At 46.3% G+C, this 16,847-nt stretch overlaps 1 long non-coding RNA gene across 1 annotated transcript; it reads left to right on the top strand.

Annotated features, from left to right (window-relative positions):
• The first annotated feature begins 2,460 nt into the window (after positions 1-2,460).
• LOC121025934 (uncharacterized) lies at positions 2,461-3,673 on the top strand. Its single transcript, XR_005788201.1, has 2 exons — positions 2,461-2,663; positions 3,481-3,673. It is a non-coding gene; the product is annotated as an uncharacterized LOC121025934 (long non-coding RNA).
• The last annotated feature ends 13,174 nt before the right edge of the window (positions 3,674-16,847 follow it).

The raw sequence follows: 16,847 nt of genomic DNA, 5'->3' as shown, positions 1-16,847 counted from the left end.
AGAAAATACCTGTTCCGGGCATTAGGCTGCCAAGCTTTACAACTCCCAACACCTAGATACCTGTATTTTTCCAAAGCGTTGGTTTGGGAGCAATTTCCCAACGCGTTATAGCTCCTTTGGACTGGGTATGCCTCCGACTTCATGGTAAGTGGGTCGGAGGGACTAATTAAATGAATTTAAGTGAAAGACTTTGCGATACCAGATGAAAAGAGTCCAAATCTAAATTGCTGCGGTGAATGCTCCCAGGAATTAAGGATCTTTAAGGAGCAAAATTCAGAAGACGGTATGGCACAAGGGGAGAACCTGAACTTGGTGTGTGAATACCTGCATGAGAATTCCAGCTCTGTCCCTGGCAAGCCATCTGGCAGCATGCACACTGGTTACAAATACAGACTCTGGAGCCAGACTGCCTGGGTTTAACTCCCAGCTCCACTACTTACTAGCTGTGTGACCATGGGCAAGTTAAGTAACCTCTCTGGGCTCAGTTCCCTCATCCATGAAGCAGGGGTAGTAGTGGCACCCGCCTTGAAGGACTGACACAAACATGAAATGAATTAGGAGCTCTGGAGGGTTTAGAAGAGTGCCTGATGCCTAGTAAGCTTCAACATCTTTGCTTTTCTCACTGGTCACAGCCTCCCTGGGCCTCAGTCTTCTTAGCTGTAAATGGAGGATTCCTACCTGGCCTATATTTTGGGGTTTTATGAGGACAAAATGACACGATGTTATTGGAAGGGAAAAATCTGGTAAAGCATAATATAAATTTAAGTTGTGATTAAATCAGCTCAAGCTTTTGTGGCCGACTATCCTCCCCTAAAGAGCCGGGCTGGGCATTTAGAGGCTTGGTTAGTCTTGACTTCTGGGGAAGGAAACAAGAGCTCAGGGAAACACACCCTCCCCTCTACAAGGGTCGGACATATGGCTAGCAGCTGGGGTTTATGCAAAGCATTCTTCAAATTAGTCCAAAAGCCCCACTGTTTGGTTATTGCCCCCAGCGCAACCATAAAACCACAGCTCACAACTGCCAGCAGGTTGTTACATCCCCAGCCCGCACTCGCCCCAGCCCCTCTCAGCTGCCTAGCCATGGCCACTCCAAGTTCTCCGGCCCCAGAGCCACCTGCGTGTCCTCTGGTTAACTCAATCTGCTGTCAAAAAGGAGGAAGTAATTAAATGGGGGACATGTCAGTCCCACCACAGGCCCTGGAAAAGTCAATAAAATTTAGTCACCAGAATGGGAGCGGATTTTTAACCACTCTGCTATAAACCATGACACGCACAAAAGATGTCAGCTTCAGGTCACATAGCAACCAAGCCCGGGAACTCGATGCACAGCAGTTTTCCTTCTGTGGGGCAGAAGGAAGGAAAATGAAGTACTATTTACTCCAGTGAAATGTGACATGAGAAACGAAGGACAAACATCTTGCTCCCTCCAACACTCCATACCCTGAAGAGACTGGGGGGTGGAGAGGGACATGGCAGTGGTAAAGAGGAGACAAATGGAAAAGAGGACGGGATAAAATATTGTTACCGGACAGGCCAATCCGGCTCCTCCAGGGAGCTGTACGTACGAGACTCAGCCATTAGACAGCAGTTGAATTAGCAACATTGTTGCTGGCTTTCTATTTCAAAACCCTCTGGCCCTCTGGTTCACTGTGCTGGCGCCCCCCGGAGCAGATTTTCTCAGCCGTCACAGGGCCCCAGCCCAGAGGAGCTGCAGGGAGAAGGGGCGTGGAGGGGAGAACCACAGCATATGGGAACCAGGATACTGCTTGGCTGACCTGACCCACCCCGCCTGCCTGGCTGGCTGTTCCCTCCCTTCAGTTCCTTTTCACTTTGTAAATCATGAAACATCCATGAAATCAGTTTCACTGACCACTTAGTGAGAAATTGCAGCTGCAGTCTAGCAGGGCCAGCATTCAGATCGGGCCGAGAGTGGTTGGGGAGGCATGGGGTAGAGAGGGAGGAGAAGGTCTGTGAACAGGAGGTTTCCTTTTCACACATCAGAGACATCACAACAGACCCATAGCCATAGAAATGTGCTGAATCATTCCATGCCCACAGCCTCAGCTCTTTTTGCAAAAAGGCCCTGGAACCCTTTTGTTTCATCTATTTATTTTTTTTCAAAAAGTCAAAGGTGACTTATTTAAGAGTTTCAATGAAATACGAAATACAAAATGCACAGCATAAAGCAAGCCACAACTATCTTAAAGTTCGTAGTTAACATTCACTGAACACTTATTACTGATTTTAATCCTCACAACTTTCCTGGGCAGTAGATGCTAATATCATTATACCTATTTTGCAGATGAGAAGGCTGAGCCCCAGAGAAATTAAGCAACGTACCCAGGGTTATGTGGCTGGAGAGTGGTAGAAATGCGATTTGAATAGTCGCTCAATATTTACTTCCTGCGAGCTCTCCGTGCTAGCAATAGCTGACATTTTTCTAATGCTGAGCAGATTCCCAGACCCTTTCGCGTACATGATCTCACTGCATATGCAAACATATCTCTTGAGGCAGAAGATCTTGCCCCCAATGTAGAGATGAGGAAACTAAAATGTAGAAGGATTAAGTGGTCCTCGCAATATTATAGAGGCGGAAAATGAAGAGCAGAAATCAAACACACCTTCTGGTCTTGTTCTCACCATACCCCTGACGCTTCAGAATAGTAAGTATTTATATACGGCAAGCTCCCATCAGCCCTGGTAAAATCGGCAGCCCTGCTCCCCAGGAAGGCTCCCCTCCTCTGCTTCAGGAGACAGATGTGATGGCTTCCTCACTGACCACATCCACCCTTCTGGTAATGCATGCTTGTGTTTCCCGCAAGGTGGCCACGCATGGCCGCGCAGGTTGTTTGGTGAACGGCCTCACCCCATCTGTGGAGGCACCGTTTACATGGTCGAGGTGGTAAATTTATCATTTTAGTAAGATAATTTTCCAGTAGATGGCAGTAATGTGTCTTGAGGAAGGGGTGGGCGCCTCTACCTAATTCATGCAGAGGCAACATAAAAGCTAGTGGGGCCCCTGATGATGTCTATTTTAGGTTCTTTTACCTGTAGTAGCAAGATGGCATTGATCCATCTATCTTCTTCTGTTCCCTCTTAAGACCTAAAATGGGAGATTTGCCCTGCAAGAATTCATTTATTGACATTTAACAAAATGCTTACCAGGTACCTACAATGGGACAGATATTGTACAAGGTAGACCTACAATGGCGAACAAAGGAAACACAGTCCCCGCCCTCTTAGTTATTGAAACTCAGTAAGGGAGTGTGGAAGGTGCTATAGGTCGGTCCACTTTAATTGGCTTACCCTTTCTCTCTGGTTTACCCCTATTCTGTAGGTTGTAAAAGCTCAAAAGCAACAGCAACAACTTAACTCTTCAGACTCTTTGCAGCTAGAAGTTGCCACGTGACCCAGTTCTGGCCCTGGGATGTAAACAGTAGTCAATGGACACTCACTTTTCCTCTTGTCCCTTCTTTCTAGCTGGAATACAGATGCTATGCCTGAGTACAAGCAGCCATCTTGTAAACATAAGGACTAAACATACTTGCTACAGAGAGCAGAGGAAGAAACGAAAGGGAATCTGAGTCATGTGTGGCATTGTCACGCCACTGGACTGGTGTTGGATAGCCCATCTTGCCTTGAGAGATAAATAAACCCTCATGTGTTTACACTACAACCAGTCAAGTTTTCTATTACTTCCAGCTAAACACTACCCTAACTGACACAAGGAGACAGATATTAATCAATATAAAAAATAAATGTATCATTACAAATACTAATAAATGCCATACTAGGGAAGTACAGAGCACCATGAGAATGTACTCTGAGACACCTGACCTGCTCTGAGAGGCGAGTCAGGCTTTGTTGAGGAAATGACATTGAATCTCAATAAGTAGGGGGCCGGAGTGAGATGCCTCTTGGTAGCTGAAAAAAATTGCACGGAGGTGGGAGGAAGCATATACACTGGGGGTAGAGAAAGAAGGATGGTGCACACAGGCGCAGAGGTAAATCAGCCCCTGGAGATCAAAACTGTGACCTTAACCTCTTTGCTTAGTTCATTAACCAACAGAATTGACTAACCACAGCTAGCTAACCACTCAGGCATCACCAAAGGGGAAGGAATGCAAATGGAAGTTTCCCCAGGCCTGGCTGAAGTGGAAAGGAAATTAGGGTCACTTCTGATTACTCACATCAATAGAAGGCAAGGAAAATCCCCAAAGGGAGTCAATTGAAAAGTACTATGGGTGAATACCCAAGATGATGAGTGTCCAGCACAACCTGAGCTCTCAATAAATGTTTGTTGAATGGCTGAACAAATGATGTCAGTGAAAGTAATTTCAAACTGTAAAATGATGCACTCATCATTACCTCCAGTCTGCGATGTATTGTACCATACTCAGCGCTTACGGTGTCGTTTACCAAAGGTAACAATAGAAATCCTTTTACATTCTTGTCAAGTACAAGTCTCAGGGTGCTGTCTTCCTCTTAGCGAATCTTAGCTTTGTGCTTTGCTCTGCAAAGGGGGACGCTTTCTCCATCAAAACTCGTTCCTCTGAGTGCCAGCCTTTCTTCTCCTGTAGCACGCCCAGTGCCCACACGCCTCTTTGAGCCGGCACACAGTCAGCTCACAGAACAATGGAACAATGGAACATCTCCACACTCGGCTTGGCGGAAGCTGAAAGCAGGAAACAGTCCCTGCCATCCATGCTCCTTCAGCTTTAGGATTTCAATCCTTTAAGCTGGCCCTCCTGGCCTCCAGGAGCCACTCTTTTGATCCCGAGGGAGGACATACAGAACACAGAAACATGGGTTTCCTGAGTGCCAACTATGTGCCAGGAGCTACCCATCTGAACAGTTAAGTCTCCCGACAACCCTGGGAATTGTCATTTCTTCTGGTCGATGAGGACCCTGAGACACAGAGAAATTGAGCAACACGGCCAAAGTCATGCAGTAAGTCGGTGTCAGAGATGGGACTCAAAGCCAGGCCTGTTGGCCCCGGATGTGTGTGTTCTTTCCCCCTACCAGATTCTCCCCATCTTCTGCATCACTTCCTGTTAAAAAATGATGGTTTCCAACCCTGGTGAAGTAGCCATCTGCCCAACCATCACAGACAAATCTTCAGCACTGCCTCTGGAAATATCTCTTCTCTCTCTTTCGACTTCTCTCGCCCGGAAGGTAGCAGTCTCTCTCTACCCCGCCCCACTTCTCATCATCCTTGCGCCAGCCCACCCTCACCCCACAGGGCCCCGTGCACAGCCCCTTTTTGCCACACAGCACTTGTCACCAATCTCACATTGCACCAGGCTCCAGTATGTCTCTCCCCCTCCTCCTGAATCACCCACCCCGTCCCATACCAGCTTCATTCCTATTTCAGGGTCCTTCTATCCTTCCAGCGACCCTCTCCCCCAGGAAGCCGTCGCCTACACTCTGGCCACATGGCCCTTCCTCTCCACACTCTTACAACCCTGGGCTGTAATTTCCTGTCCATTGCTTAGTCTCTCTCCCTGGCCAGGGGATTCTGTGAGGCAAGAAAGGACTCTGCCATCCTGCTCACTGTTGAATCACCAGACTTTGGGGACAATCACAACATGCAGCAGGCACAGAGTAAATATTTACTGCAGTCACATTGTAGTGGATTCATTTTTTATTTTCCACATATCTGTAAGCTCCCGGAGGACAGGGTCCCAGTATTTTCGACGTTTGGATACCCAGGACTGGGGACAAAATCTGATCCAGGATAAGGAAACATGGAGGTCCTAACATGTTTAACCTGGAGAAGAGTTAACTGAGGAAAGAAGGCGGGGGGACCCAATCACGGTCTCTCGATTATCTGAAAGGCTGACAAACGGACTAATATAAAGCTACTCGAAGTCTGGTCCAGGGACCGGCAGCATCTGCAATACCTGGGAACTTTTTAGACGTGCTATCTCTCAGGCCCCACCCCAGACCCACCGAATCAGAAATTCTGGGGGGGCACCCAGTGCTACGTTAAACCGTCCTCCAGGGAATTGTGATGTGTGCTACAGTCTGAGAAGCCTTGGACTAATGGTAAGCTTATTCTGATTAAGACGGAGTCAGTTTTCCATTTAATTACACAGAAAATTCCTCTATGAGTCTACCCAGTAATGGCAGAGGCTGCCTCACTAAGTTCCCTGCAGCTCTATATGTCCCAGAAAGGCAGGGTAACCTCGCATCAGGCCTCCGTTGAGATTATTTTGAATTTATTTATTTATTTTGAGAGAGAGGGTGGGGGAGAGAGAGCCCATGAGCTCTCATGCATGAGTGGGGGAGAGGCAGAGAGAGAGGGAGACAGAGAATTCCAAGCAGGCTCTGCAGTGTCAGCACAGAGCCCAACGGGGGCTCGAGCCCACGAACCATGAGATCATGACCTGAGCCAAAATCAAGAGTTGGATGCTTAACCGACTGAGCCACCAGGCGCCCTTCTCTGTTGGAAGTTTATGCCTTGATAATGATATTGTTGATCCAGCCAGGAGACAGATATTGGGGTAACAAAAGCCCTTCAGAAATTTCCCATTGATCTCTGGCTTGTAGGATTGGGGCTCAGGATGGTTAGGGTGGGGGCACATTCCTGACAGACCAGGTCCACCTCGCCACACGCCTGGAGCCTGAGGGTTGGGGGAGTCAGGTGGGCAAAAGTGACACAGGCAGAAAGAGGGCATCCATATTTGTCTTTTTAATTTGAGAAAGACTTTCTGGTTGCAGAAGGAAGGTAACCTTGCAGGTGCAATAACAGAAGTGCCAAAAGTTAACACTTATCAAGCATTTACTGTGTGCCAGGCACAGTGCTAACTTGCTTTGCAAGGATTTTTCTCATTTGATGCTTCCAAGAACCCTATAAAAATCACTAATATTATCTTATTTGAGCTGAGAAAATAAAGTGAGAAAGGGGCAAAACGCCTTCTCGGAACATCACGCTGATCATAAGGGCCAGAGCTGGGATTTGAACCCAGGTAGTCTGGCTTGAGAATTTGATTTCATAATTTTGACTCTGTGCTACCACAACTTCCTGGTGCTGAACACCCTGAGCGCTTAAATGTTAAGTGTTCAGGATCCCGAAGGCCTTTGGCTGGGGCCCATGAGATGTCCACAGAGTGGAGCTGGGGGAGGGGAGTGAGTGATGGAGAGAACTGAATGAGCCAGGGTGAGCTAAGATATAAGGCAGCAACACACCCTCCCCCAACATCTCAGTGCCTTAAAACAACGAATACTTGTTTCCTGCCCCCCAGAGAATCCGTCACCTATGTTCCTAGCTGAGCTGCTTTCTCAGGAGCACTCCTCCCACCTAGGTCAGACCCAGGCACCTTCCATGGTTGGCTCTGTCCTCCACTGGAGCCCTGGGAGACTGTCTGCACCCTACCGGCTGACTGGAGAAGACTGGGAGCCAGGGAAGGACCTCCCAAGTTACTTGAGGGGCCAAGCCTGGGAACCAAGTGGACCACTCCCCCCACCTTGTACTGGCCAGAACCAGTTACATGACCCTCATCAATGCAGAGGAGCTGGGTACCTAGGAAGACAGTGAAAGGCAGGTGAGCACCAGAATTATCATTGCCATGGAGAGACTTCTTCAAAATGTTTATTTATTTATTTCGAGAGAGGGGGGAGTGTGCAGAGAGAGGGGGAGAGAGAGAATCCCAAGCAGGCTCTGTGCTGTCAGCACAGAGCCCAACGCGGGGCTCGGTCTCACGAACTGTGCGATCACGACCTGAGCTGGAATCAAGAGTCACACGCTTAACTGACTGAGCCTCCCAGACGCCCCCAGAGATATTTTTTATTCTCATCCATGAAAGGGCAAACCTTGTCATCTCTAGACATGCCCTCTAAACTGCCGGACCCATGAGCTAATAGATGTAAGTTTATACAGAAATTATATCCATGCAGTTAAGCCAACATATGTATTAGGTACTCAGTTTGATTTCTTCATTTATTTAGGTAAAGAAATATCTACTGAGATAAATGTCATTATTTTCTGCTTCCACCCTAATGGACTGTCTTGGCACCCCCTGGCATTGTTATGCCCCACTTTGGAGACCTCTGCCCCATAACTCTGAGAGCTGTCCAGAGGGAAGGCAGTTTTGTGAGCCATAAAAAAGAGTTCCCAGAGCACAGTGATCTCCCACAGATGTCCCAGCACAGTAGGCAGAAATGGGCAGAGAGCAGGGAGGGGCTTGCTTTGAACCATTCTGTGTTTCTCCCTGTGGAGGACTCCATCCTCTTCCCCTCTCCCTCTGCCCAGATCTCTGGCTCAGGTACGGGCATGGCATAAAAACCCTCCTATTAGGTGGGAGTAACTGACCCCCTCGACTCCCTCTGACGCTAAGGTTCTACGATTTCATGAACACATGGGGAGGGGCTGCTGTGGGGTGAGAAGTTGGACGGCTGCCTTGCTTCCCTGCTTCGCTGACCTTCCAATACCACAGGGGAAGGGTCAGGCTAATACACTTTGAAATCTGAGTTACTGGTAATATACGGTTTGTGGGTATGAGCTGGTATGAAATTCAAAAGGACAAGTGGGAGGGCATAAAGGAATAATAATAGTGATAACTAGCATTTACGAAGTGCTTACCATTTGCCAAACATGTTTTAAGTACTTCACCTGCATTAATACACTATAGTCCTTTGAAACAGATATTGTTACGAACTCTGCTTTACAGAGGAGGAAACTGAGGCACAGATGGTTTAACTGAAGCATGTGGAGGTTTACTAAGGCCCAATGTGGCCCACTAACCAGCAGCATTGGCCCCACCTGGGAGCTTACGAGAAATGCAGAATCTGGGGTGCCTGGGTGGCTCAGTCGGTTAAGTGTCCAACTTTGGTTCAGGTCATGATTTCAATTTGTGAGTTCGAGCCCCGTGTCGGGCTCTGTGCTGACAGCTCAGAGCCTGGAGCCTGCTTCAGTTTCTGTGTCTCCCTCTCTCTCTGCCCCCCTCCCACTCATACTCTCTCTCTCTCTCTCTGGAAAATAAACATTTAAAAAAAAAAAGAAATGCAGAATACTTGGCCCCACCCAGGACCATTGAATCAGAGCTCTCATTTTAACAAGACCCTCCCCCGCCAAAGACATTCACACATTAGAATCTGGGAAATGCTGGGTTAGTGGGCACAACAAGGTCTTATTCAGCCCACATCATTAGTGGCCTTTGTTTTAAGAGACGGTTGCCTGTCCTTGCGCTGAAGTTAGGCACCTGCTGAGCTAAATTCTTTCTATGTTCTAGAAGAGATATCTGTCATTCCCGAAGGCAAAATGTTAGGTTAGGATGGCCAGCATTTGCTATTGTAAAAAAAAAAAAATCATCATTTTCCAAAGGGAAGAGCTTATGAATTTGGCATATAAAAATATTTGATTGGTTTCTACTTCTCTTTCCAATAGCTCTAAAGCAACAGTGGTTAAAAATGAGACTCCAAAATCAGTTGGCCTCATTCTACCTCATCAGCCTGTCTTAGACTCAGTTTCTTCCTATGTATGATGGGGATGTGTGTAAAATGGGAACAGCCCATGCGACTGTCACGAGGACTAAATAAAATAGTCCATGTGAAGTACTCAGTACTGGGAACACATAGGTAATACTCAGTACAGTCAAACTTAACTGTTACGAGGGGTGATTAGAGACAATGCTAGCTCAGGTTTATAATCTCAACTCAAATTGTTCTAGATGCCCTGGAATTTGCTATGTGTGATGTAATCTCAAGACACAATGAACAATTAATTAGTTTAAAAGCTGTTATAAAAACAGTTGACATTAGAGACCCTATCTTTCCCCAGGTCAAAAAAACAAAAACAAAAACAAAAATGTTGCACAACAACCATATATTGAAGAACAAATATTTTCACTTTGAAAGAAGAACTTAAGAACAGTTTATCTTCCAGATGATTCAGAGCCAGTTTGAGTGTTTACCACTGTATTGTTTCATCTTGTTCTTTCCAGAGGGCAGCTGATGAAATTGGTACATTAAGTTATTTTGCATAGTATTGCCGAAAATGCTGAAAGATACCGGGTGGTTTTTTTTCCCCAAAATTGTCAGTGATAAATTTAGATAAAAAGGAACATGCATCCAGGGTGTGTGGCTACTAAAAACAAAAACGGGAGCTATCAGTGACCCTAAACACTTTTCTTCTTCTGTTTATAATTATACATACCATTGCATCTAGAGTCGTTTACATTTACCAGGGAAGGTGTTAACAGCAGTTCACGCACACCCATCCCAGAATTACTTCACCTAATCGGTAAGATTCTTAAGCACATTTTTGTTCATGTTGGCCACCAGGACAACACCCTCACAATTTACAAAAGTGACTGACTGATGTGCAGTGAGTGGCCAGCTTTCCTGAACTGGACCCCCAATGTGGAGAGAACACAGTCCTGAACCTACTCTGGACTGCTGGAGCTACTCTGGGACCTCACACAACTCCCTCAACCTCTCTGGGCCTGCCTCAGTTTCCACAGCTTTAAAGTAATCATTCAGATAGTTGCCCGAACTCCCTCACCGTCTTCCTCTTGTAGTGGAGTAGATGAAAGTAATTCACAAGTTCTAGGGTGCCTGGGTGGCTCAGTCAGTTAAGCATCTGACTTCAGCTCAAGTTATGATCTCGTGGTCCATGAGTTCGAGCCCCGTGTTGGGCTCTGTGCTGACAGCTCAGAGCTCAATGTCAGATTCTGTGTCTCCCTCTCTCTCTGACCCTCCCCTGTTCATTCTCTGTCTCTCTCCGTCTCAAAAACATAAATGTTAAAAAAAAATTTCTTTTAAGTAATTCACAAGTTCTAAGCCGAAGGCATGTATAAATTTTGGTCAACTCATGTTTGTTTTACTTCTTTCATGTTATTCAGATGTGGAGAGGTAAATGAAAACTATTTTTCTCACTCACTTGGAAGACAAAGAGAGGTTTCATTCATTATCCTTTTCTATTAAAAGTGTGTGTGTGTGTGTGTGTGTGTGTGTGTACGATGACTTGGAAGAGAAAAGAGGCCAGAAGTGTAAGAAGGAGGCACAGACACAAACAGAAAACCACTGAAATCAGTATCATTAGGAACCTCAGTATCAGCACCGACTAGCGGTGTGACCTTGTGTAAGTCATGCCTCCTCTTGAGGCCTCAGTTTCCTCACCTGTAAGATGAACAAACCAGACTACAGGATCTCTGGTGTCTTCTCAAATTTCAGCGATCTATGGTGCTTTCCCCAGTCAGGATCGACAAATCGGTCAGCTCCCCCACACAACGATGTTGGAGGAACCAGCTCACAGAAGCAGCATGGAGCCAGTCCACAGCCTGTCCACCATCTCGTAATATCGGGCTACTGCCTGTGCATGCATGGTGGGCCTTTATGGTCCCATAGCAGACCAGGAGTGGTGGCAGAGGAAATGCCATGAAGGAAGAAGGAAGGAAGAGGAAGACAAGTCACCAGGATGTGACACTTACTACTGACAACGTATACCACAACTTGTAGTTTGCAAAGTATGCTTACAAATCATATCTGTCGTATTGGCATCATGATGAGGGTGAGACCAGGACATTTACTGCACAGGCTCAGCACATGCTTGTCGTAAAAAATGAATGAATGATGGCTCTCATTTCATCCAGTGAGGCAGGGGTGGTTATTTTCCCCTTACGTCGATGCAATTCCTAAAAAGTAGCTGATTGCCTAAGGTCACTTAGCTGTTGAGATGAGCTGTGATTTGACAGTGTCCTTCATGTCTAAAACCTGTGCTTGTTCCCCATGTCATCGTCCACGCTGTGACAGGCTATTGAGAAATGGCCACAAATTGCTTGCAGCTCCTCCCGTCAAGAAATTGAGTCTTTTTATCCACCTGCTGAAGTCTAAACTTGGTCACTTCAATTGCTTTGGCCAATGGGATACTGGCAAAGATGATGTAAGCAAAGGCTTGAAAACTACTTGCATAGTGAGGCTTGCTCTTTCTCACTGCTGGGAAGTCTTCCATTACCATGTGAAGAAGTCCAGGATAGCTCACTGGAAAATGAGAGACCACGTGGGCAGAGAGGCTTGAGCAATCCTGTCTCAGCCATCCCCACAGAGGCTCCAGGCATTTGAATGCGACCACTCTAGACCATCCAGTCCCAGTTGAGCCAACTCAAACCAGAAGCCACAAAATCCTAAGCAGAAAAATGATTGTTGATGTAAGCCACTAAATCTGGGGCTGATGTGTTACACACCAAAAGCCAACTGACACAAATAGGATCGTTCCACCCTCAGTGCTTCTGATGTTACGTGGTTACTATTATTTTATGCTGAACTACCCTTCTTTTTCACACTTACAGCTTCGAAGTCCTTCCTCACGCGAACACATACGCACACACTAGAACACACACACATGCACACGGATGCTCACGCATCCTTAGATGCAACAAACCCAGGTAAAAGAAAGGACACCGGCTTTTATTAAATGCTTCTTAAGCACATGAAGTTGGCTTCCTCTGGTTATAATTTGCAGTCAGGCCATGGTTGCCCTTTGCCTCACCGTTGACTGGCTTTGGCGGGGAAGCCTGGAGTAGATAAGCAGAGAAAGGAGATGGGGAAACAATAAGGAGGAGAAAAAGGGTCTCGTCTCAGGAGTCTGGCCATTAGCAGGCCTCAGGGTTGATCACGGGGCCACAGTCTCACGGCCTCTGCCAATAAAGTGCTCTCAACGAGTCAGCTTGAGGCTTCTGACCCAGGCTACCTGGCATAAAGGACACCACCCACCACCTGAGCAAGCCAACAATTTATGTGTGTGGGGATATCAGCTGACTAGCCCAACTGCAGGTAATTATTCAAAGTCCAAGGTTACAGTAAAGAAAGTTCATGTCTTTCTAGAGCCTGGCATCTCTTGGACTGGCACCATCAGGTCCTGTCTGGCTTTTCAAGGGAGAGTTAGCAGCTGCCAACTGGCGGGAGCCTGAGCCCACAGCTGCTGTTCCTGCCACCTTCCGTGGCCTGTCACTCGGGCCATCGCTATGCTCTGGTCGCAGTCACAGAACATCTGCAATTAACCAACCATGAGGGGCCTGCTAACTCAACCAGTGAGAAAACAGAGGTGAAAAAAAACCCTGCAGGGATGAACAGAACAAAAACACAACCCAACGTGCTGAAGCCTGGCAGAAGTGCCAAAGCGTACAGGAATAGCAGAGCCACGGAGCAGGCAACGCACAAGGACCTGTGCCCAAGAACCCGCCTCACACATAGTAGGTGCTCAATCAATACGCGTGGAGTGAGCGGATACAAATCAGCCCAGCCTGTGTCTGTTCTCAGATCTTACTGCAAATGCATCTGGCTGTCTTTGCTGAAACCTGCCTTTGCTTGCAAGGCCAACTCTGACCCTCAGGACGAGAGTTACACCAGGCCACATCTTAACTGCTGGCACAAATGTTTCCTGACTACCTTAGAGACTGAGATGTGGGCCATCAGCTTCCTCTTCTAGTGACTTTGGTGCAGACTAGATCAGATAAATTAGTGCCTTCCATCTCAACTACACTGCTCGATGCAAACAACTTTACGCACTAAGGCAGGGGTTAACTTACAATTCCCTGCCTCAAAATAAAGATTTACGTACATGTTTATTTATTTATGCCTCATCTCCCTGCACAAAAGGTTTAAGACAGCAATGGAAAAATATCAAATGCAGCATTCTGTTTTCAAGCTGACAAGCCTGGAGAAGAAGGAAGCTTTTTTTTTTTTAAATGTTTTCCTGGCAGCCTCTTTTGACCTACACTTGGCATTCTGTGTAATGTCCATGTGTAAGAGATTGCAATGGTGGGAAGGTCATGGGTCATGCGGTGTCAGCTCAGCCCACGCAGGGGGATGTGAACCTCCAGGCAAATCAGAGCTGAACCTCTGGCCAAATGAGGTCATGGGACGAGAATGTCAATTCTAGAGAATGTATGTTTTCTGGTTTTACAATACAATTTGGGGAGGTGAAAGATCGCGTCATTACAAATTCAATAGAGTTCAGAGCAGAGGGCAAGGAAGGAGGGGGGTGGGGGTAATGTTGGCCAATTTATCAGGCTCCAAGTCTCCACATCTCTATTTGCGCAATCAAGAATGATCATAGGCAGCTTCCGGGGAAATACTGCATGCCCCAACATTTTCAGTTGGACAATTATATGTTTGTAAGTTACCTACAACTCCACGGGAGGAAGGACAGGCAGACAGATGACCCCCCAGGCAGGCTAGATGATAAAAACTGGCTTAAGGAGGTTGCCTGGGGCGGTTGGAAAGAATTACCTAGACTGTTAAGGATGACAAAAGGGAAGGAGAGGCAGAAGATACAGTCCTGAGCCTGGCAATGAGAGCAACTGGGCCAGAGGTGGGCTCAGAATTCCAGACACAAACTGCTCCCCGAGCAAGGCTCATTTTCAGTTGGTTGACTCGTTTCTCTTTAACATGGAATTGTTTTCAAAACGAGAAAAGTAGAAGGAATTTCACAGTGAGCATCCGTACACCCACCACCTAGATTCTACAATTAACATTTTGCTACAATTGCTTTATTTCTTCTCTATCCCTTCACCCATCCGTCTGCCCATCTTATTTTTGAATCCATTTCAAAGTGCGTTGTAGATATCAGTTCACTTCCTCCCAAATACATCCATATGCATGTCATTAATGGTTGTTCAATATTTGGTGTTTTTTTCCCCCGGAGATTAAATTTATACATAATGAAACACACATATACATCTTAAATTACTATTTGATGAATTCCAACAAAGGCATAAAACAGGACGACCCAAACTTCTATCAAGATAAAGAACATGGCCATCATCCAGAAAGTTCTCTCATATCCCTTCCCAGTAAATCCCCGCCCCTAACAATCAGGGGCAACCATTGTTCTGATTTTTTAACCACCATAGATTAGTTTTGTATATTTGAAAGTCTTATAGATGGAATCATACTGTATTCACTCTTGTGCAAGGTTTCTATCAGTCAACACGTTTTTAGAATCCATCTATGCTGTTGTGAATATCAGTTGCTCATTCCTTTTGATTGCTTAGCAGAATTCCACTGTACAAATTATCATGTTTTGTTTATCCATTCACCTGTTGATGGTTATTTTGCTTGTTTTCAGTTTTTCTGACTATTCTGAATCATTCTGGATTGATGGAAATACAGGAGTTACAAGGTCTAAGTCCAACAGGCCTGTCAACTCACATATATACACAACTTTCAACTGTCCTCTGGTTAACCTTGTGGCTTACCCTGTTAAGTGTCAGAGTTTAGACTTGAAATCCAAAATAACTTACAACTTAGTCTGACTTACATTCAACGGTGTATATCAATTTCATTGCCTCATAAGCTAAGAGACAAAAATGAGAAGTAATTCACATAAATAGAAATATCAGTACTAGTTTATGTCAGCTGGGGTCTGGGAAGGTGGAGTAAACTTATCTTTGTGGTCTCTGAGTCCTGTCCTCACCAGAAGGAAGAGTCACCCATGCCTATATTTCTCATTTATCCCACCAGGACAGATTTTCAGGACACAAGCAGCCCCATCTAAAGTCAAGCTAAACTCAAGACCCCAGTGTCCATGAGGTCCCGGTTCTCCAAATGCTGGTGGAAGAAATCTCTTGTGCCCTCTCAGAAGAAAATACAGAAAACACCTTTATCTTTTCCATACCTTTGCCTTCCATTCTCTCCTCAACCTACTACAGTTCCACTGCCAATCTCAGTACAGTGTCAAATAACATGTGCATCCAGAAGTTTCCACTGGACTTGGCATCCATCAGCAATGTTAGAGAGGAAAGTTTCAGCGAAGTGTCGGGGATGGGGAGAAGTTCAGCATGGCCAGAGAGAAACTGAGAGAACAAAGCCTAGGAAGAGAGGGCCCTATGAGACAGAAGCTGGCACAGAAAGGAAGTTTCTGGAAACAATCCTCACCCACGTTAAAGTTCATCTAGGGCCAACCCAGTTTGATCACCACCTTAGGTCTCAGGGTTGCTGTCTCTTCACTTCTGTTTGGGTGAGAATCTCGGCACTCTCCCCAGACCGTTCTCAGTCTCGGAATAGCATCACCCGTGTCTTCTGCAGCAACCTGGAACTAGAGTGTCCTCCTCTGGTCCTTGCCCCAGCCAAGGAAGGCACTGTCCTCACTGGCTGCCAATGCCTTGACAGGTATCATCTTTGCTCCCCTGAGGTCAGTGATTCTCTGGCCCCTGGAATTCTTCCCTTCCCTACTGACCCCTTCCATCTTGTTCCAGTTGCCTGAAGAGAGTTCATTTGCAAATTGCCAAGGCTGCTTCTGGCCTCAGGTGAAGCTGGGCTTCTTGCCTATTATTTTAAGCTCCCAGCCCAGGCTTCGCTGGCAGCCTGAGACTTTAATGGCAGTTTTGCCACGTTCCCTGGAATCCATGAGGCTGCCTTGGCCTCCTTTATACATCACTATCCCTATTCACTCCTAATTCCATCTCTTCTCGTTTTAAAACCTTCAGGCTCCATGTCGAGTTTCTCGCTCAATTCCACTTTCCAGGTAATGGGAAACATCTAGTTCTCGGTTCGTTTGTAGAACAGATATGATTAACATGGCTCAAATGCATTGAACGATCCTCAGCAGATCCTATACCACCCATGTTCTCCCTAGTGACGCAATCACATTTCTCCACCGCTGCTGCACACAATCCCCATCCCCACACCCGAGTTGTGTGTGCTCTCACAGTCCTTACGTGGCTCACACACACAATACCAAAATGCCTTCAACACATGATATCAAGAGCAGCTAGAGTTTCTACTAAGGGAAGATTCCTCAACAGGGACATCATTGTGCCCATCAGCTATTGTGTTACGATGTACGATGCTATCGTGTGATATAAGCGTGTCACTTGGTTTGTTTACTGTACTGGGTTCCAGAA

The sequence above is a fragment of the Herpailurus yagouaroundi genome, unplaced genomic scaffold, assembly GCF_014898765.1.
Source record: "Herpailurus yagouaroundi ecotype Mexico unplaced genomic scaffold, PumYag 67793, whole genome shotgun sequence".
Lineage (NCBI taxonomy): Eukaryota > Metazoa > Chordata > Mammalia > Carnivora > Felidae > Herpailurus > Herpailurus yagouaroundi.
This window is presented reverse-complemented; position numbering and strand designations above follow the sequence as displayed.